This window comes from Rhinatrema bivittatum, chromosome 2, assembly GCF_901001135.1.
Source record: "Rhinatrema bivittatum chromosome 2, aRhiBiv1.1, whole genome shotgun sequence".
Lineage (NCBI taxonomy): Eukaryota > Metazoa > Chordata > Amphibia > Gymnophiona > Rhinatrematidae > Rhinatrema > Rhinatrema bivittatum.
The window spans coordinates 493,908,078-493,930,345 of NC_042616.1; the positions used below are offsets into that span (position 1 = coordinate 493,908,078).

Consider the following 22,268-nt stretch of genomic DNA (forward strand, 5'->3'; position numbering starts at 1 on the left):
TGAAGGGACAAACTGCGATGCCTGGGTAGGCTTCAGAATGGATGTGCAGCAAGCTGCTGCAATCAGCTTGCCTTCCAATACTGTCACTCTTCCTGGACACTATTAAGGCGCGCGCCTGATGCTGACCTATTTAAAGGGTCTGTGGTGGGAAAAGGCCAGTGGTGCACATTGATGACCTCATTATCAAAGGCCTATATAAGGCCACTCAGCAGCTACTCCTTGCCTCGGCAATAGGTACACTACTGTCCAGTAGAGTGAGTTGCATCAGCATTCTTGACTGTATCCTAATCTTCATCTCATCAGTTTCTAGTCTCCAGCATTCCTGTCCCAGTGGTCCTTGTCTTCATCTTGTGGTCAGTCTTCAGTTCTTCTGACTCCTTGCCTGCCATCTGTGCTGCTCCTCACCTCCCTGCCTGCCTATCTGTCCCATCTTCCCATGAACGGATCTCCGTTTTGACTTCAGCCTGCCTTGGACTCTGCTTGATCTCTGCCTGCCACAACCACTGCCTGATCCTCGATGTCTGAACTCCGCCTGCCACTGACTACTATCTACTCTTCAACTGATATTAGTCTGTCCAGAACCCTGACCTGTAACCCAATCAGCTCTATGGATTTCCAGTTCATCAACAAAGGCCATCACCTAGACCTGCTGGCCCCAGCACCTGAGGGCTCAACCTAAGGGGAATGAGGGCTGTCTCATCCATTTCTACCAGCCAACAGTGGGGACCCTGCAGGGCTCCACCTCAATCCAAGAGTCCATGCCTGCAACACTATCTTAATTAGTTATCTGGCTAACTATAGCCAGCTAACTTTAGGACAGCTCTTCGACTTGACCAGACTTAGCTGGCTAAGTCATCCAGCTAATTCTGAATATTGGAGTTAGCCGGTTAATTTAGCTGGCAAACTCAAATCCTCCTAGTTACACCCCTGGACCACTCCTAACTTATCCAGCTACTAGCCACCTAACTTATTAGCCAGATAAAGGCTGAATATTGCTGAGTGTTATTGTTTGTAAGGTTTTGGAGGACTCTTGGACATTGTGACTGCTGACCACGCCCATGGGGGAAGTCCCATGAGGGGCCACAGGTCAGGCTCAGCTTTAGGACACACAACACAGATAGATCTTTTATTAACAGTATTGGGCCACCAGAGATGGCAGTAGTGAGCAGAGATGAAGCCCGGCTGGGCTAGTAGTCCCTCAGGACTCTGGAACAGCGATCCCTCAATGGTTGTGACAGCGGTTTCTCTCGGTAGGAAACACAGGAGCTGGAATAGAGGCAGGCCCTCGAGGAGCAAGTAGCTGGTTCCAGGGAACAGCCCTGAGAGAAGTAGATGGTAACTCACTGATGGTGTAGGCAGCAGTATCTTCCAGGCAGAAGTAGTGTTCAGGCAGCGAGTCCAGGAACATGGGCCCTCGAGGAGCGTGTACCGGTTCCAGACAGCGACCTGAAAGAGAAGAGAGAGGCCCCCGAGGAGCGGGTACCTCAAATAGAGAAAGTCCAAAATTGGAGAGGCAGAGTAGCTAGGTACGGAGAGCGAATCCCATCCGTAAGGAATCCCTTTATTTTACCATTACCCTTGCTAACTCGATTAGCTAGCAGTAGCATAGGCTTTTGTATCCGGGATGCGTGACGTCATCACAGGAGGACGCTCCTGAGGTTCGCGCCAAAGAAAGTATTTGAAGCAGGGCCGCGCAGCATGCGCGCCCTAAAGCAGCTGGACAGCATGGCGGGAGGCAGCGCCCAAGCCGGACCGGGGACGCCGGAGAGGACGGCAAGCAGACGCCACTGCAGCCAAACATCCATCAACCGCGGGAGGAGTTGCCAGAGAGGTAAGGAGGACGGAGTGGAGACATCGGGTAGCGACAGTTGTAACACCGAGTAAGCCATTTAGACAGAAAACTATTACATTATCTGTCTAAAAGCTTTTGAATATGGACCTCTCCATTTGCTTTCTTTGTTGCCACTGTACACTGAGCAGAGGAATTCAACATATTATCCACGATGACACCTAGATCCTTTTTCTTCGGTGGTGACTCCCAAAGTGGACCCTTACATTGTGTAGCTATCATTTGAGTTGCTCTTCCGTACATGTTTCTGTCATTTGTATGCCCAGTCTCCCAGTATTGCAGGTCCTCTTGCAATTTCTCACATTCCTCTTATGATTTAACAACTTTGAATAAATTTGTATCATCAGCAAATTTGATCACCTTGCTCATCATTCCCATATCTAGGTTATTTATAAATATGTTTAAAAGCACCGGTCCCATTACAGATCCCTGGGGCTCTCCACTAATCACCTGTCTCCATTGAGAAAACTGACCATTTAGCCATACTCTCTGTTTTCTTTTAACCAGTTTTCAATCCACAATAAAACATTGCCTCCTATCCCATGACTTTAATTTCCTCAAGAGTCTCTCATGAGGTACTTTGTCAAACACTTTCTGAAAATCCAGATATACTATATCAACTGGCTCACATTTATGCATGTTTATTTATGTGTACAAAAAAACAAATTGGTGAGGCAAGACTTCCCTTGGTTAAATCCATGTTGTCTTTGTCCCATTAAACTATGTTCATCTATATGTTCAGTAATTTTGTTCTTTAGAATACTTTCAACCATTTTTCCTGGCACTGATGTCAGGCTCACCAGTCTGTAGTTACCTGGCTCACCCCTGGAACCCTTTTTAAAACCAGCATTATATTAACCACCCTCTAATCTTCAGTAACCATAACTGATTTTAATGATAGTTTACAATTACCAACAGTAGGTCTGCAATTTCATTTTTCCATTCTTTCAGCACGCTGGGATATATACCATCTGGTCCAAGTGATTTGCTACTCTTTAGATGTAGTCCATCATCCAGGTTCACTGAAATTTGTTTAATTTCCTCTGAATCATCATCTTTAAGTATCCCTTCATGCATGGGTATCTGCTTTACATTGTCCTCACTAATACAGATACAAAGAATTCATTCAATCTCTCTGCCTTGGTCTTGTCCTCCTTTAGCACCCCTTTTACCCTCGATCATCTAATGGTCCAACTGATTCCTTCACAGGCTTTTTGCTTTGAATGTACCTGAAAAAGTTTTTATTATGAATATTTGCTTCCACTGCAAGCTTCTTTTCAAATTTTGTCTTTGCCATCCTTATCAATGCTTTGTATCTAACTATAAGTACTTATGCTGTTTCCTGTTTTCTTCAATCAGATTCTTTTCCCCTTTTTTAAGGATATTCTTTTGGCTAGAATAGCCTCTCACCTCATCTTTAACCATTCTGACATTTGTTTGGCTTTCTTTCCACCTTTTTTAATGCATGGAATACATTTGGTCTGGACTTCTAAGATGGTATTTTTAAATAATGCCCATGCCTGATGTAAATTCTTGATCTTTGCAGCTGCTCCTTTCAGTTTTTTCCTATTTTTCTCACTGTATCATATTCTCCCTTTTGAAAATTAAATGTTATTACAGTAGATTTCTTTAGCATCCTCCCTCCAGTTATCAAGTCGATTTTGATCATATTATGATCACTATTGCCAAGTGGCCCTAACACCATTGACTCTTTCATCAAATCATGTATTCCACTAAGAATTAGGTCTAAAATAGCTCCCCTCCTCCCCTTGTTAGTTCTTATACCAGCTGCTCCAGGAAGCAGTCATTTATTTCATCTGGAAACTTTACATCCTTAACATGTTCTGATGTGATATGTACCCAGTCAATACCGTGGTAATTGAAATCACCCATGTTACAATTTTGTTAGCTTCCCTAATTTATGTTAACATTTCATCATCTGTCTGTTCATTCCTGCCAGTTAGACAGTAGTACCCCCCACTGCTATTCTATTCCCCTTCTCACATGGAATTTCTACCCATAAAGATTCTACAGTGCATTTTGTTTCCTTTAGACCTTTTATCTTGTTTGACTCTATGCCCTCTTTAACATATAGCGCCACCATTCCACCAATTTGATCCATCCTATCACTTTGATATAAATTGTATCCTAGTATTACAGTGTCCTATTGGTTAACCTCCTTCCACCAGATTTCTGAGATGGCAATTATATATATATATCTTTATTCAGTGCTATGTATATTCTCTCTCCTATCTTATTTTTTAGACTTCTACCATTTTTATATAAACATTTAAAGTATATGTTTTGTTTCAATCAACAACCTACTTATCAGTTGATAAAAGTAATTTGGAATCTTTCTGCTCATTACTTAAAGACCCATGGGCTGTTTTAGCATTTATTACAACCTCTCTATCAGTGTGCCCTAGCATCCCTGTTTTGTTAGTATCCTTCGAAAATACATCATTCTGAACCATGCACTTCTGAGTGACTGTGGCTTTTCCCCATCATTTAGTTTAAAAGCTGCTCTATCTCTCTTTTGAAAGTTGGAGCCAGCAGTCTGGTTATACTTTGATTAAAGTAAAACCCATCCCATTAATGATGATGTACAGATGATGTACAGATTCTAATCCCAATAACAGAATCCATCTCAAAAGCTCTCACCTACTGGAATAACTGTCTTCTATCCATTACTAATCTACTCAACAGCTTAAACTTGGTCCTCAATGCCTCAAAGACGGAACTTCTCTTCATCTCTTCAAATGAAAACAATCTTCCTCCACCTTCACCGCACAATGCTCACATCACCTGTACGCACGTTAGAGACCTTGGGGTAATAATAGACAATCGTCTAAACCTTAAAAAAATGGTCAACACAACCACCAAAGACAGTTTCTTCAGACTACAGGTTTTGAAACGACTGAGACCACTCTTATTTTTCCAAGACTTCAGGACAGTCCTCCAGGCTCTTCTGTTCGCCAAAATAGATTACTGCAGTGCCCTCTTTCTAGGCCTCCCTAAATCTACCACCAAACCACTGCAGATGTTACAAAATGCGGCAGCGAGACTGCTGACCAACACCAGCCGCGGTGAACACATCTCCCCCGTCCTCAGAAACCTACATTGGTTACCAGTAAATTTCAGAATCCTGTACAAATCTATTACCCTAATACACAAAACCATCCATCAGCAACTCCAACTCGACCTGGATATCCCTTTCAAACTCCACTCCTCTAACAGACCAACGAGAGATATCCACAAAGGCACTCTGAAATTTCCCCCTACTAAAGCCACTCGCCGCTCTACGACCAAAGACAGAGCTTTTTCAATTGCAGGCCCAGCTATCTGGAACAATATCCCAGCAAATCTCAGATTGGAACCCTGCCTCTTAACCTTCAGAAAAAGACTAAAGACGTGGCTCTTTCACCAAGCCTTCCCAGATCCACCGGATAATCACTAGTTTGAGCCTCACTTCTTACAAGGACTTTGACACACTTCCTCCTGAACAATGGACACTGGCATTTCCTGGTTAAAGCATATGCTCTAACCCGTTAAATTATTCGTATCATGTTATATTTATTCTACCTGCCTCTATCTTCCTTCCAGCTTGTCTTTAAGCCTCCAAGTTTTCCATACCTTGTTGATTGTAACTTTGACTTATTCCTTTTCCTTTGTTATCTATTATTTACCAGAATTGTTACCTCAGTTTTACCCTTTGTTAAAATGTAAACCGATCCGATATGGTTATCTACTATGAAGGTCGGTATAAAAAACTGCTAAATAAATAAATAATAAAATTAAAATAGGCTTCCTTTGCTCCAGAATGTTCCCCAGTTCCTGACAAATCTAAAACCCTCTTCCCTGCACCATCGTCTCATCCACACATTAAGACTTTGGAGTTCAGCCTGCCTTTGGTGTCCTGTGGGTGGAACAGGAAGCATTTCTGAGAATGGAACCTTGGAGGCTCTGGATTTCAGTTTCCTACCTAATGGCCTGACCACAGGGCCAGCCCTAGGCAGTGGGAATTTGAGGCAGAGTGGGTGTTTCTCTGACTTGCAACTCTGCAAAGAGAGATCACGTCTGCCTACGGAACAACCACTTTCTTGCACCTAGAGTCCCATCTCCTTGCTGCGGCTCTGATTAGCACAGGCAGCAACTGGGCAGGAGGAACCAATGTATGTCACCTCTCTTCCATTCATTAAAAGATGTTATGCTGTGAGCATTCAGACTCCCTTCTAGCAGCATGAAGAGAGGACTTGCTACCTGATACATTTGATATCTGTTTTTCCTCCCTGCTGCTTGGTTTTGTCTTATTGTCAATATTTTGCTCTAAAGAGAGACATGGTGCAGGTTGTCAGCCAGTTAGAAAGGGTGGACTGAGGAGCAATATATAGGGGCTGAGAGGACTGAGCAATGGCAGTGCACCACTACCTCCTCCTCTCCCTATGGACTTCCTTTTAAAGCAGATGATGCATGTCTTGGGGAGTGGAGGAGGAGAAGCCACTAGGCAGTGAGAACAGCTCCTATTACTGTATCCAAGTTGCTGAAAGGTCCATGCCAATCCTGGGCCTAAGCGTGAAGAAGAGACAGGAGTCGTGGGAGTGGGCGAGATGTGAAGAGGAGGGTGACAGGCAGCGAGGTTGTGAGATGGGAAATATAGAAGGGGGGTTGCAGGGCTGTGAGAGAGTGGGAGATATTTTCTCACAAATTCTTCTCTCTGACAGTACCACAGAGGGATCATTTGAAATCAATCTGCTCCTGAGAAAATAACAACGTGGGACATTTTCCTTGGAAGCCCTCATTAAAATTGAACTTACCCAGCCAGGTTTTATCTCATCATCCGCCACAGGTTATGGGAGAATTGCATAAAGCCTGTGATGACAAAGATCCCCTAAAGTGCAGAAATCCTGACTCTTTACATGTTGAAACTTCAACTCAAATTAAATTCTGCCTTTGTTTTTTTTCTCTCCATTAAGAGTTTCTACTATTGATTATTGACAGGCTAGAAAAGATTGCCTAGCTAATCATAATTTTCCATTTAAATTTGGGGATAATGCTTAAAAGATAATATGAATAAAAAAGATTGCTTTTTTAAAAAGCATGTAAGCCAGCAAAGTGAACATCCTGTTAACACCACTGAGCATTTATTATGCTGGTAAGCCCCAGTGGTCAACTAATTAAAATGGGTTTCTGATAGCATTTCCAGTGTGAAAAGTTTTACTCTAAAGTTTCCAACTCATTTTTATTTCTTATTTTATCTCCTTATGGAGAAATGACAAATTAAAAGGAAGGAAAAAAAAATCAAGATAAAGTTAAGGCCTTTACACCTGCGCCCTGACCAACTACATAAAAATATATTAGAATTTCCAACATGAATATTTAAGCACTAGGAATATAATCAGTGTATTTTGCGAATGTATGACGTTTCCTGATTCTGCAAAGACGAGTTTAACAATTAATATTCTCACGGTCTTCTAGAGGTCAATTTTCAAAGAGTTTAGGCTCTTAACTTTTGGAATTATGCCCCTAAATTAGCCTTTCTGAAAATTTTCTAGAGCTGAGTGCCTAAATTTAGGCACCTTAGGATCCTTTTATTTTTTAGATTAAGCATTTCATTATTTTCCAAATATTTAGAAAGCTAAAGCTTTGTAATGAAAACAGTAACAAAATAATTTAAAAAAAACAAAACAAAACATGAATTATACAATATTAGGAAATATTTGTCACATAACAAGACCACAAAATATAGAGAGAGAGTCACAGAAATTTAATTAAGTAAAATAAAAAGAGAGGAAAAACAAGGACGGAGGTATCCTTACCCATACATTAACTAGGGTCTTAGTTTCATTAAGCCCCTAAATTTAGGAACCTAAAAAGTAGGTGGCTACAGGGGCAGAGAAACAAAGTTAGGTGCTTAGAAATGATTTTCAGAATTAGGTACCTAATTTAGGCCTGGATTTTTCAAAATGCGGTAAATATCGCATGCGATGGGAAAAGGGAAGTGTTTTATGTAATAGGGAGTTTATTGCATGCACTTTGAGATAAGTGCCAGAAGGTTTGGGGGGGGGAGAGAGAGAGAGACTAGCCATAATGCCCTGACCCTAGATAGGTATTTATATCTCTATGGGAGGCCCACCTAGTAACTGGAGGTGAGGTTTAGGTATTAGTGTAGGGGTTAGGGGCCACTTTGAAATTCAATGTGAGACGTACAAACAGAACAGTGCTCTCTTGTGAACATTTGATGACCCTCGGAGTGAGGAAACTCACCCAAAGATAAGATTTGTGCAATGTTCTCTCAACCTAGCTTGATGGACTCTCTACCTGGGTAACATCAAGCTAGGCTGAGAAAACATTGCACAAATCTCATCTCAGCCCACTCTTGCCTCTAACTCCTCCTCTTTTTTGGATTTGCATTGCACCGTACGATATGGTGCTATCGCATGCGTTAAAGGTGTTTTCGCATGCATGCGAAAACGCCTTAGTGCATTTTGATAAATGATGGGGTTAGGGGGCTAAATATAGCAGGTCTAAATTTGGAAGCCTTAATTTTAGACTCATGAATTTTCAGGTGATAACTTAGGGTTGATTCTAAGTTTTGCTGAAAATAGGAGCTCAGCTTTTTCTGAATATTGGCCTCCTCCTTGACAAGAAGTGCACCTGATTTTATTAAAGTGGTACCTTTCTGCCTGGAAGACCTTGTTCACCTCTTTCTCCAGGAAGTCCAAGATAGCCCTTAAACATCATGAAATGGTAAAGTTAGATACCAAACCAACTATTGTACATTCTTTTTTTTTCAATTTCAATAACTTCAGGATTTTAATTTATAATACTTGTGACATCAGAACAAAATGATTCCATTTGAAACATTGTACTACCCGTGCCTCTATTCAGGCTACATTTTGACATCACAAGCCAGAAAAATATAGATCATTTTATATGTATTTCAGCAAGGCTCTTCTACTTTTATAAGTTCTTCAGAAAAAAATGCCTGGGATCTCCAGTGCATTCCTTTTTTTTTTTAACATAAGAATTTGCCATACTGGGTCAGACCGAGGGTCCATCAAGCCCAGCATCCTGTTTCCAAGAGTGGCCAATCCAGATCACAAGTACCTGGCAAGATCCTAAACAGTAAATAGATCAAGTAGTAGTTATTCCTTAAGTCTACTTGATTGATAACAATTTATGGTCTTTTCTTCTCAGAACTTGTCCAAACCTTTTTTAAATCTAGCTATGCTAACTGCCTTAACCACATCCTCCGGCAATGAATTCCAGCACTTAAATATACAATTTGTTTTGATTGTGTTAATTACTAACTTCATGGAGTGTCCTGTGGTCTGTATTTTTTTGAAAGCGTAAATAGCCAATACATATTTATCTGTTCTAGTATTCTCATGATTTTATAGGCCTTCATCATATTCCCTCCCAGCCAACTCTTCTCCAAACTTAACAGCATTAATCTCTTTAGCCTTTACTCAAAGGGGAGCCGTTCCATCCCCTTTATCATTTTGGTCGCCCTGCTCTGTACCTTTTCCAATGCAGCTATATCTTTTTTGAGATGCGACAACCAGAATTGCACACAGTACTCCAGGTGCAGCCTCATCATGGAGCGATACAGAGGCAATATGACATTTTCCATTTTATTCTCCAGTCCTTTCCTAATAATTCCTAACATTCTGTTTGCTTTTTTGACTGCCACTACACACTGAACTGAGGATTTCAAAGTATAATCCATTTATGACACCTAGATCCTTTTCCTGGGTGGTAACTCCTAATATGGAACCTAAAATCATGTGACTACAGTGTGGGTTACTTTTCTCCATGTGCATCACTTTGCACTTATCCACATTAAATTTCCTCTGCCATTTGGATGCACAGTCTTTAAAGTCAAATACTATGAAGCGACTACCTCTCCTGAATTAAACACAAACCAAGGAGAGAGGAGATTCAACTCACTTACCAAATCTAGACAACAAATCTCAATAAGCTTGTTATCCAACAATTGAATTCCCAACAAATGACAATATCATAAAGCTTGTTGCTCTAATGTTGTAATCTGCAGCCTCTCACCACGCAATGGGTCGCAGGCTGTTATCAGCTTACAGAGCTTAATATAATATAATCATTTATTGTCATTTGTCCACCCACCAAATACCTTTATTCACTAACCAATCCTATAGACCTATTATAAATTGCTACAAATATGAACTATAACTGAACAGAAACGTTCTTTGAAAATCAAGTTCATCACAAATAAGAATACTTAGCCATAAATTTTTCATCGAGCAGCTGCATTGCTTTGCTGTTCAATTTATACATCCCAACATGTTTCGACTGAACTATCAGTCTTCTTCAGGGGAATTGTGATATCTCGACTCAGGCCAACATATTCATATCCTAAAAATTAAAAAAGCCATAAATTAAAAACACTCACAGCAGACCACCCAGACAGAATTCTAAACTGAATCAATGAACTAATCTGAACCATCATTCATTCATTGTTACAACATATGGAGGTATGCTCCGCTTACCCGGACCGAATTTGCAGGTCTCTCTAAAGATTCAAAAATGGCGCCTCAGCGTCCTAGCTGGTCTCTACAATCGTACTCGCTCTGAATTTAAGCACATCCCATCCTTGTTAACAACCGGAAATCCGGATCCTCTATACCCAATAGACTACATTGCCCACAATTCTACGCTCTTAAACCACCAAAGTTCCTTTAAAAAACTGACCAATCAATGTCTTTGTTTAATCCTTCTGGATCAACCGTATTGAAATGGTAGATCCATTTTTGCTCTCTTTGAAGCAAATAACTGTCAAAATCCCCTCCACGACTGTTAGGCAAAGGCTTTTCTATTGCAGCGAATGTTAAATCATCAAACGTGTGAGAATATGAAAGGCAGTGCTGTACTACCGGAGCTTCTACCTTACCACATGTAATGGCACTCCTGTGTTCAATCATGCGGATCTTTAAAGAACGTATGGTTTTGCCAATGTATAAACGAGGACATGGGCACCATAGCCCGTAAATCACGCCTTTGGACTCGCAGTTGGTGAGGGAACGAAAATGAAATTTACCATTTGCAAAAAACGGTAAAACACTGCCTGCAAAGGATTGAGTGCATACAGTGCAATTCCCACAAGGGAAATGTCCTTTAATGCCAAGGTCTCTGTTCTCTCCATCACCTTTTTCATCTGCGAAATCAGAATGTACAATCATGTCTCTCAGGTTTCTACCCCGTTTAAAGGCAAACCTAGGAGGTTCATTGAACCCTTCATGTAGACGTAGAATGTGCCAAAATTTTTTAATGATGTTCTGAACTTTAAAAATTTGTGGGGAAAAGGGCAGTACACACACCAGCCGGTTGTTATCTTGTTGAACATTCTTAGGCAAAAACAATAGATCTCTGTTGATCCAGCGTGCTCGCTTATACGCCTTCCTAACAATCTGAGGAGGGTAACCTCTTTGTTGGAAATTATGGCTCATCACTTGGGCTTTCGATTTGTACTCTCTAATGTCTGAACATAATCTTCTTAAGCGCAAGAATTGACCGTAAGGGAGGTTGTTGCGTAAATGATGAGGATGACAGCTGTCATACCGTAACAACGTGTTTCTGTCGGTCGGTTTGCGGTATATAGAAAATTCAAACCCCATAGGTTGTAGCATAATTGAAATATCCAAGTAAGCTACTTGGTTCTTGTCAAAAGTGTATGTGAACTTCAAATTATTGTCACAACCCTCCAACCATTCCATAAATACTGCAAATTCATCAAGCTCACCCTCCCATACTACCAGAATATCGTCGATGTATCGTCTCCATAATCTTATAAAATTGAGTGAAGTGACATCTCGTATTCCATCTAGATTTTTAGTTAATTTGGCACGCATAGCCCTGGAACAAAACTTTTTCATGTTTAACAATGAATTTTTTCTCCAAAAGAAAGGGGTGGCTATGGGTGCCACAATGGCGCCAGATGTGGCCAATCTGTATATGGGGAATTTTGAAGATAAATTTGTGAAAGACAACCCCTTCAAAAACCATATAAGATTATGGAGACGATACATCGACGATATTCTGGTAGTATGGGAGGGTGAGCTTGATGAATTTGCAGTATTTATGGAATGGTTGGAGGGTTGTGACAATAATTTGAAGTTCACATACACTTTTGACAAGAACCAAGTAGCTTACTTGGATATTTCAATTATGCTACAACCTATGGGGTTTGAATTTTCTATATACCGCAAACCGACCGACAGAAACACGTTGTTACGGTATGACAGCTGTCATCCTCATCATTTACGCAACAACCTCCCTTACGGTCAATTCTTGCGCTTAAGAAGATTATGTTCAGACATTAGAGAGTACAAATCGAAAGCCCAAGTGATGAGCCATAATTTCCAACAAAGAGGTTACCCTCCTCAGATTGTTAGGAAGGCGTATAAGCGAGCACGCTGGATCAACAGAGATCTATTGTTTTTGCCTAAGAATGTTCAACAAGATAACAACCGGCTGGTGTGTGTACTGCCCTTTTCCCCACAAATTTTTAAAGTTCAGAACATCATTAAAAAATTTTGGCACATTCTACGTCTACATGAAGGGTTCAATGAACCTCCTAGGTTTGCCTTTAAACGGGGTAGAAACCTGAGAGACATGATTGTACATTCTGATTTCGCAGATGAAAAAGGTGATGGAGAGAACAGAGACCTTGGCATTAAAGGACATTTCCCTTGTGGGAATTGCACTGTATGCACTCAATCCTTTGCAGGCAGTGTTTTACCGTTTTTGCAAATGGTAAATTTCATTTTCGTTCCCTCACCAACTGCGAGTCCAAAGGCGTGATTTACGGGCTATGGTGCCCATGTCCTCGTTTATACATTGGCAAAACCATACGTTCTTTAAAGATCCGCATGATTGAACACAGGAGTGCCATTACACGTGGTAAGGTAGAAGCTCCGGTAGTACAGCACTGCCTTTCATATTCTCACACGTTTGATGATTTAACATTCGCTGCAATAGAAAAGCCTTTGCCTAACAGTCGTGGAGGGGATTTTGACAGTTATTTGCTTCAAAGAGAGCAAAAATGGATCTACCATTTCAATACGGTTGATCCAGAAGGATTAAACAAAGACATTGATTGGTCAGTTTTTTAAAGGAACTTTGGTGGTTTAAGAGCGTAGAATTGTGGGCAATGTAGTCTATTGGGTATAGAGGATCCGGATTTCCGGTTGTTAACAAGGATGGGATGTGCTTAAATTCAGAGCGAGTACGATTGTAGAGACCAGCTAGGACGCTGAGGCGCCATTTTTGAATCTTTAGAGAGACCTGCAAATTCGGTCCGGGTAAGCGGAGCATACCTCCATATGTTGTAACAATGAATGAATGATGGTTCAGATTAGTTCATTGATTCAGTTTAGAATTCTGTCTGGGTGGTCTGCTGTGAGTGTTTTTAATTTATGGCTTTTTTAATTTTTAGGATATGAATATGTTGGCCTGAGTCGAGATATCACAATTCCCCTGAAGAAGACTGATAGTTCAGTCGAAACATGTTGGGATGTATAAATTGAACAGCAAAGCAATGCAGCTGCTCGATGAAAAATTTATGGCTAAGTATTCTTATTTGTGATGAACTTGATTTTCAAAGAACGTTTCTGTTCAGTTATAGTTCATATTTGTAGCAATTTATAATAGGTCTATAGGATTGGTTAGTGAATAAAGGTATTTGGTGGGTGGACAAATGACAATAAATGATTATATTATATTAAGCTCTGTAAGCTGATAACAGCCTGCGACCCATTGCGTGGTGAGAGGCTGCAGATTACAACATTAGAGCAACAAGCTTTATGATATTGTCATTTGTTGGGAATTCAATTGTTGGATAACAAGCTTATTGAGATTTGTTGTCTAGATTTGGTAAGTGAGTTGAATCTCCAGTCTTTAAAGTCTCCTTTCTCATTCTTAGGTCCAGCACCACTGCGTTATCTTGAGACCATGATAATTGGATGCTTAACCTGAAAAGTTCCTATCAATTGTACTCTGAATAACCTCTAGGTGTCACCATGACAGAAATGTTTGTTGTGCCTCTCCTTGGGCCATGTGAGCTTCACTTCAACAGAAGGGCCCATTTCCATCGGATAAATGCCAGAGTCTGAATACTGGTATCCAGCTAATTTAGCCTGAAAATGTAAGGGCATTTTGGGCATGTTCCAGGGCAGAGAAAAGTTAGCTAGGAATCATATCCAGCTAACTTGGATATTTGGTGTTAGCCAAATAAGCTTTTTGGATAACTCCAGCTGGCTCCAGAAGTGGGGTAAACGTATCCGGGAAGACGTTCCCACATAATATTAAGTTTATGCTGCAATATTCAAAGGATATAGCCTTACAGTGCCAAAATTATTGGGGAAAAAAAACCAAGTTTAGGCCAATGGCCCGTGACTACCTCCCCTTCTCCCACCCAGAGGGCTGACGGGCCTATATCTCCAACCCCAAACACATGTCCCCTTTTTCCCCACTTCCCTCCTCCCCAAACCAATTCCAATCTTCTTGCCTCTGCTGGGAGTCCCTAAATGGCTCTGACTGCTGAATCCGCAGCCCACAGTACAAGCGCATCGCTCCCAGCAGCGTCATACGCTGCCTTGATAGCAATTCTGGTAGTGTAAGCTACTGCCATTGCTGTAAGAGTATTACTCCTACAAACATTTAGATGGCTAAATATCTCTGATAACGTCTCCTGCTAACTTTAGCCAAGTAATCAGTTATATGGATTTTTGAAAATGGACCTCCTCATGTTTAAGCAATGGGCCTGCGAGGTTAAAGGGTTTTCTCCCATTTTATGTCTATGGAAAAAAAAATGCTTAGTACATAGGGTCCTTTATGTCCTAGGTACTTACAATTGCTCCTGAATATCCAGAAGGTCCTTCAGATCCATCTGGGCCTGGATCACCCTAAAAGCAGATAAAGCATAAACAAGAGTGATTCATCTTCCATAGCCCAGGTCTCTGCAGATGGGCAATTTTCTTACTACCACAGAATCTCTTCTTTCAACATTTGCATATTGAAGACACAGAGGTCCATATTGAGCCTCCACACAGCTCTGCTAGTTAGCCAATTATGCATAACTGGCTAATTAACACTGTATATTAAGCAGTGCAGCCAATGCCACTGAATATACCTGGTTATCTTAAAGTTAGCCGGTTATGTATAACCGGCTAACTTTAGGACAGCCTTTTGGCCCAACCAGAGTTGGCCGGATAAATCATCTGGCTAACTCTGAATTTCAAGTTAGCTGTTTAATTTATCCAGTCAACTTGACTCCTCCCCAATACAGCCATTCCCCACCCCCATCTTGTCCGGCTAAAAACTTAGCTGACTAAAACACTTAGGAGACTAAGTGGTGCCCACTGACTGTAATCTGATATTCAGTGGTGCTACTTAGCTGGCTGAGTGCAATTTTGAATATCAGGCTCACTATTTTTACAATACTAATTGAGTAAAGCAACATATAATGACCAAAAATGGCTCAAAAATAAAATTTGTCAAAATTTACCAACTTCTTAGAGACTGCCTCAAGCAGATTTAGGATAGATATGTATTTACTGGGCAAGCACATCTTTAATAGAATAACCAGAGGTATACACTGAACCTCTAGCAATGAATAAATATAAGACAGACTGCTTCTATTAGGAAGCTAAAAGCAGACACAAGCAGGGGACAGCAGATTGATATTTGTTGTGCTTCTATTGGCCAATAAATGTCGCTAATGTGTAATGGCTGAGACCCCCTTCCCACAGGGTCTATAAACACTGGCTTCTCAGTATCCCTAGTGCCGGGCAGCCCGAGTTGCTGAAAATGGGCTTAGAAGCTGAATCCAGGTTTCCCAAATGTTGCATTGAGCCATCGGGCCAGCCCTAGAAAATAAATTTGTAAATTATGCTATCAAACAGAAGTAAATAATATTTGGAGGGCTAAAAGCAAGGATCTGGGCCAGTCTGGGAACAATAACATGAACCCCATTCACATTAGTATTTTTATCAAGTTTTCTAAGTTTATAGCATGCTGAAGGCATACCCATGGTCCAGGATCTCCTCTTCTTCCTGGAACACCTTTTAATCCTTTATATCCCTGTAAAAAAAAAAAAAAAAAGGCAGCTCTGTAGTTTTAAGTATGTAAGGAACCATAGGTTTCCTTACCAGAAGATTTAAACCAAAAATTTCTAGTGAGGTACAGACATATCAGTGAGCTGAGTTTGTGGTTGAGTCTCCCCCATGTGGGAGAAATCAGATGGTATGAGTGTAGTGTTTATAAACCACTGCCACCATATCAGAGCGTGGATTTTTTAGTTAATCTTTCAGAGTGCAGGATGTCCCTGTGACCCTGTCCCCTATTATTTTTGTAAATTCTGAGGATCACTGAGTATATTTTTAGTTCTATTTTTTCCTAAGTTACCTGTTTGAAAAAAAGACTCTGAGGCTCTTGTTTACAGAGACCTGGGTAAAGAACTGGAGACAGCGTGCCTTACTCCTCTTTTAGTCCATGTTTCAGAGACCCTTTTCTTACTTAAGAAGGAAGGTTTTCCACCCTTCTTGCCTCTTATTTGATTTCCCTTTTGAGTAATATTTGTTCTATTTTTTTGAGTTTCACTGAGTACCCTTGGGCACTTAACTTATCCACTCCTTCACTGTCTGCCAATTGGTCCATCCACTATCAGCTATCAGTGAAAGGACCAATCCTCTTTTAGAAGACTGTCCTTTCAGAATTCTGAAAGGGGATTGGTCCTTTCATTGACATGTGACAGTGGAGGGACCAATCGAATGCCAGTGAGGGAATAGCCCTGCCAGAGGAGGCAAGATCTTCTCTGACTGGGGTTCCCGGGTGGTGGTGGTGGGGATTTGGATGACTCCCTCTGTTTTAATGGGTAGGAGGGGACTCCAGAGGTGGGAGCTCAGACTGATTTATTTTTGTAAGGTAGGAGGGAGGGGAAGGAGGACCTACTGGAACTAACCTAACCCTTCCCTGCTCTGTTTTCCTGCCCAGTCTGACTTTAAGATGAGAGGAAGGGGATTCAGCATGCTGGGGAGGGGAAGGGAGGAAGGGATGGCCAGGCCAACTATGCCTCATCAGACCCAGCAGGAAAGAGGAGGTTCCACTCGGGAGATTGGGGATTAGTATTCAAATGGATCCTGAATTTAAAAAATCATGTTTCTTTCAGTTTAACATGTTTTGTTTTGTTTTTACTCCTGTTCTATTTGTATGTAATTAGATTCCTGCATCCTGCAGGGACTGCATTTTTTAATGTGCTTGTTAAATAAAACCCACACTAAAATCTAACTCCAAATTTAGCTCGGGTTTTATTACATTGGCCTGATATCGCACAGAACAGAAGAAAATGGTCACAGATTTACTATAGGATGGCAGTGGATAGATAATTTGAGTTGCTTTCTCTTGTCTATCTGTACTTACAAAGGAACTAAAGTTATCAAATTGTGTATAATTCATTCATTTAAGGAAAAGAACTTAAAGGACTGCCATCAAATGTATAATAATGTTGGGCACCATGGGAACTAATAGCAACATAACTATGCAACCAAATTTTCCATTTTCACAGTTTTATGTTACACTTTAACTTACAGTCCAGAGATATTTTGTTTAATAGTAGTACTAAAGATGACAAAAACTTAATTTGATTTATAATTTTTGTGCACTCAGTTGTACAATGCCACACAATTAAGTGCAGTGTGAAGTTTTGTGACTGCATATATTCAAAGGTACTTGTTACAGTTACCCCACTCACACTCACACCGCTAGCAGTGGCTTCCTGATTTTTCCAGTGAAACCAACAGTTCTTTTTCTGGCACAGGAAGGGCAGGGGGTGGGGATGTAGGAGAAGAATTCATTTTACAGGCACCTCCTATGGTCAAGAGATCATCGTAATATGCTCCAAATGCACAGGGTGCACCTATTAACGGATTAGCACCCCCACCACGAAGCAGCAGAGACTCAAGATACCACTTACATTGCCCTTTCAATGGCCATTTTACTCCACTAGCAGAGATCTGAATTGCATCCCTCTGGAATATGGCAGGCTAGCACTGGATCCCACTCGACTTAGCAGTCCAAAATGACCACTCTTTCAACTCTTAATTAGGTGAATATATTCAATGTTCACTGCCGTGCCTCAACCCAGGCTTTCTTTCCACTGTGCCATTGTCAGGAGAGCAGCAAATGCAAAAAAAAACAATAAATCAGCTCATGGTCGGGGGGGGGGGGTAAGATGGCCGCCGCTAGGGACGAATGCTGAAGAGCTCTCTCTCCGGACTGTGTTTTCTTATACCTATTTCTTGGAATCTAGAATGCCTCATACAAAGTGTACAACAAGATTAATGGAGATTTCTACTTCTTCTCCCTTATTCGGCTATCCAGCGCTAAATGCACTTTTAATATCGGGCCCATAAATTCTTTTAAAAATCAACACCAAGATGCCCGGGTAGGTGCCCACCCACGTACCAGGGGTCATCAGACATTATGGTTTGATATAATGGCCAAGGTTGAGAGAAGCCACACAAAACTCAAAGTCCTGATTTAAAAAATACTGACTTTAGTTAAATAGGGGAAGTGCTTTGAGGAGGAGCTGACAGACTGAGAGGAGTTAGGAGACGTGGAAGAACAGTGTGCTAAACTAAAGGGAGCTATAATAACGGTAACAGATCTTTAGGTAAGATAAATAAATAAAAGAAAAAGAAAAGGAAACCAATATGGTCCTCCAAAAAGGTGGACAAAAAAATTAAGACAAAAAAAAAAATCAACATTCAAAAAATACAATGGATCTCAAAAATATAAACACAGGAAAGAATCTCTTGTAAAGCTGAAAGTGGCAAGGAAAGACATCAGGGTGGCAAAAGAGCGAGTGGAAGAAAAGCTTGCTAAAGAAATAAAACATGGTGACAGAACATTTTTTGGGTGTGTCCGAGAAAGGAGGAAGGCCAGAGGTGGAATTGTAACACTGAAAGGTGATGAGGAGCAATCCCTGAGCGAGACAAGGTAAATGCAGAAGTGCTAAACAAATACTCTGTTCTCGGAGAAGGACCACTATTGGATGGCAAGGGTACATTTAGGAGGGGGGTAGATACCACACCATTTACAGAAGAGTGCGTTTGGGTGGAGCTAGCAAAACTGAAAGAGGACAAGGTCATGGGGCCCAATGAGAAACCTCCCCAGGTTAGCAAAGGAGCTCAGAGAGGCGCCGGCGGGTCCTCTGGAAGACTTGTGCAATAGATCTCTGGAAATGGACAATGGTGCTGCAGGATTGGAGAACAGCAGTCGTGGTCCCTTTTCACAAAAGTAGTAACAGAGAGGAGGTGGGAAACTACATCCCAGTTAGCCCTACCTCTGTGGTGGGAGAATTAATGGGAAGCTCTGCTGACAAAAATGGCAGTGAAATATCTCCAGTCCAGTGGGTTGCAAGGTCCAAGGCAGCAGAGGAAGATCGCATCAAGCAAACCTGGTCACGTGTTTTGATTGGGCGATTAGAAAATTAGATCAAGGACCTTTCAACCCTGTGCCCTTGATCTCGGTAAGATGTGCAACACGTGATGTGAGGGCCAGAGAGAGCTGAGACAGTGGGACACTGGCCGTGGCGAAGTACCTGGCTCAGATCATCAGGCAGTGGACAGAGCTTTTACCAGGGTGCTGCACCAAATGTTTGCACGAGCAGAGCGGCAGCAGATGCAGAAGGGCGGTCTGGATGGGAGTCAGCCACAGCTTGCAGTCTCTCGGGAATCATTCTCCAACAGGCACAACGGATCCTCAACATCTCTTAAAATGAGCCCAGAAGAGATTCAAAAGAACCATGAAAATGTATTTAAGACAATGACAAATCGGTGTAAGGCTCCTTCTATTTGCAATCAAAATGTGCTGAGAGCAAAGGAACTCCTAGAGAAAAGAACTCAGAATTTCAATCCAAAGAAGAGAAAGAGGAGTAGCAGCCACCACCAGAAAGACTAGGCAACCCACATCCCCCATGCCAACCCTATGTAAAATTATAGTTAATAAATTGTCCTGACTTAAAAAAAAAAAGAAAAGAAAATTAGATCAAGGGAATATGCTAGAGGCGGTTTACTTGGATTTTAGCAAAGCTTTAAGTATCATCCTTCATAGGAGGCTTATAATTAAAGTAAGCAGCATGGAAGCGCGTCCCAAGCTGGTGGAATAAATTAGAAATTGGATGACTGATAAACAATAGAGGGCAGTGGTAAATGGAATTCATTCTGAGGAGAGAAAGGTAATTAGTTGAGTACTTCAGGGATCAGCTTCGGGGCCAGTTCCATTCAATATCTCTGTAAGCCAGGACTTCCCAAATCTATCCTGGGGACCCCACAGCCAGTTGGGTTTTCAGGATACCCACAATGAATATGCAAATTTATCTCATGCATATTCATTGTGAATATCCTGAAAACCCGACTGGCTGTGGGGTCCCCAGGACAGGTTTGGGAAGCCCTGCTATAAGCAATATTATGGAGGGCTTAGAAGGAAAAGTTTGTCTTTGTGGATAACTCTAAGATCTGCAATAGAGTGGACACCCCTGAAGAGAGCAGACTGAATGAGAAGTGATCGAAGGAAGCTTCAGGAGTGGTCAAATGCTTGGCAGTTATGATTCAATGCCAAAAAGTACAGAGTCCTGCATTTGAAGTACAGAAATTCAAAGGAGCTGTAAGTGATGAGGAGTGAGAGACCAATGGAATGTTTTAACATTTTATGTCATATTTTATTATCATGTTTTATTATTATGTTATTGTGAAGTTTTATGATTGTATTATTGTGATCCGTGCTGGACAGATACTAGGAAGCTATGGAATAAAAGATTTTAAATAAATAAAATAAAAAAAATATGAGTAGAAGCACTTCAGGGTCATAGTGTCTGATGATCTAAGGGTAGCAAAGCAATATGACTAAGAACAGAAGGATGCTAGATTGCATAGAGAGAGGCACAACCAGCATGAAGGAAATAACGCCCCTATACAGTTCATTATTGAGGCCTGTTCAGTTCTAGAGTCTGTATCTCAAAAAAGAGAAGATAGAAACGATCCAGAGTAAAGCAACATAAATGGTGCAGCATCTGCACCAAAAGCATACAAGATGAAATTTCAGGACCTAAATATATCCAGTCCTCAGGGCATGTATCTCATGCATATTCATTGTGGAGATCCTGAAACCTGACTGGTTAGGTGTGTCCTGAAGACTGAGTTGAAAATCCCTGCCCCAGAGGGGAAAAGAGATGGGGGGGGGGGGGGGGGGGGGGCGGGGATATGATGTGGATTTTTAAAAACCTGAAAGGAATTATGAATGCACAAGAAACTAGAGATGTGAATCGTGTCCTCGATCGTCTTAACGATCGATTTCGGCTGGGAGGGGGAGGGAATCGTATTGTTGCCGTTTGGGTGTGTAAAGTATCGTGAAAATCGTTAAAATCGTGAGCCGGCACACTAAAACCCCCTAAAACCCACCCCGACCCTTTAAATTAAATCCCCCCCCCCAAATGCCTTAAATTACCTGGGGGTCCGTAGCGGCGGTCCATAGCTTAAATTACCTCCGTAGCGGCAGTCCGTAGCTAAATCGGGGGAAGGGGGAGAGCAGGAAAACCGGCACACTACATCGTGTAGTCTTCAGCCGGCGCCATTTTGCAAAATGGCCGCCGCAAAATGGCGGCGGCCATAGACCAAAACGATTCGATGCAGGAGGTTGTTCCGGACCCCCGCTGGACTTTTGGCAAGTCTTGTGGGGGTCAGGAGGCCCCCCCAAGCTGGCCAAAAGTTCCTGGGGGTCCAGCGGGGGTCAAGGAGCGATTTCCTGCCGCGAATCGTTTTCCGTACGGAAAATGGCGCCGGCAGGAGATCGACTGCAGGAGGTCATTTAGCGAGGGTTGAAGACTACACGATTTAGTGTGCCGGTTTTCCTGCTCTCCCCCTTCCCCCGATTTAGCTATGGACCGCCGCTACGGACCCCCAGGTAATTTAAGGCATTTGGGGGGGGGGATTTAATTTAAAGGGTCGGGGTGGGTTTTAGGGGGTTTTAGTGTGCCGTGTTTTAGTGTGCCGCTGGACCCCCAGGTAAGTTAAGGCATTTGGGGGGGGTTCGGGAGGGTGGGGGATTTAATTTAAAGGGTCGGGGGTGGGTTTTAGGGTGTTTTAGTGTGCCGGTTTTCCTGCCCTCCCCCTTCCCCCGATTTACGATTTTTTGACGATAAATCGGGGGAATTGGTATTGTATCGTGGCCCTAACGATTTTTGACAATTTAAAATATATCGGACGATATTTTAAATCATCAAAAAACGATTCACATCCCTACAAGAAACAAACCTTTTGAAATGGAAAGGAAGCTGTAGAACTAAGGGTTATGATACAAAGCTCTAGGGGGTAGATCCAAGAATATC

General features: G+C 41.7%; 1 pseudogene; it reads left to right on the forward strand.

Moving 5' to 3' along the window:
* The first annotated feature begins 18,318 nt into the window (after nucleotides 1-18,318).
* Nucleotides 18,319-19,821, forward strand: LOC115083341 (annotated as a pseudogene).
* Nucleotides 19,822-22,268: the final 2,447 nt, after the last annotated feature.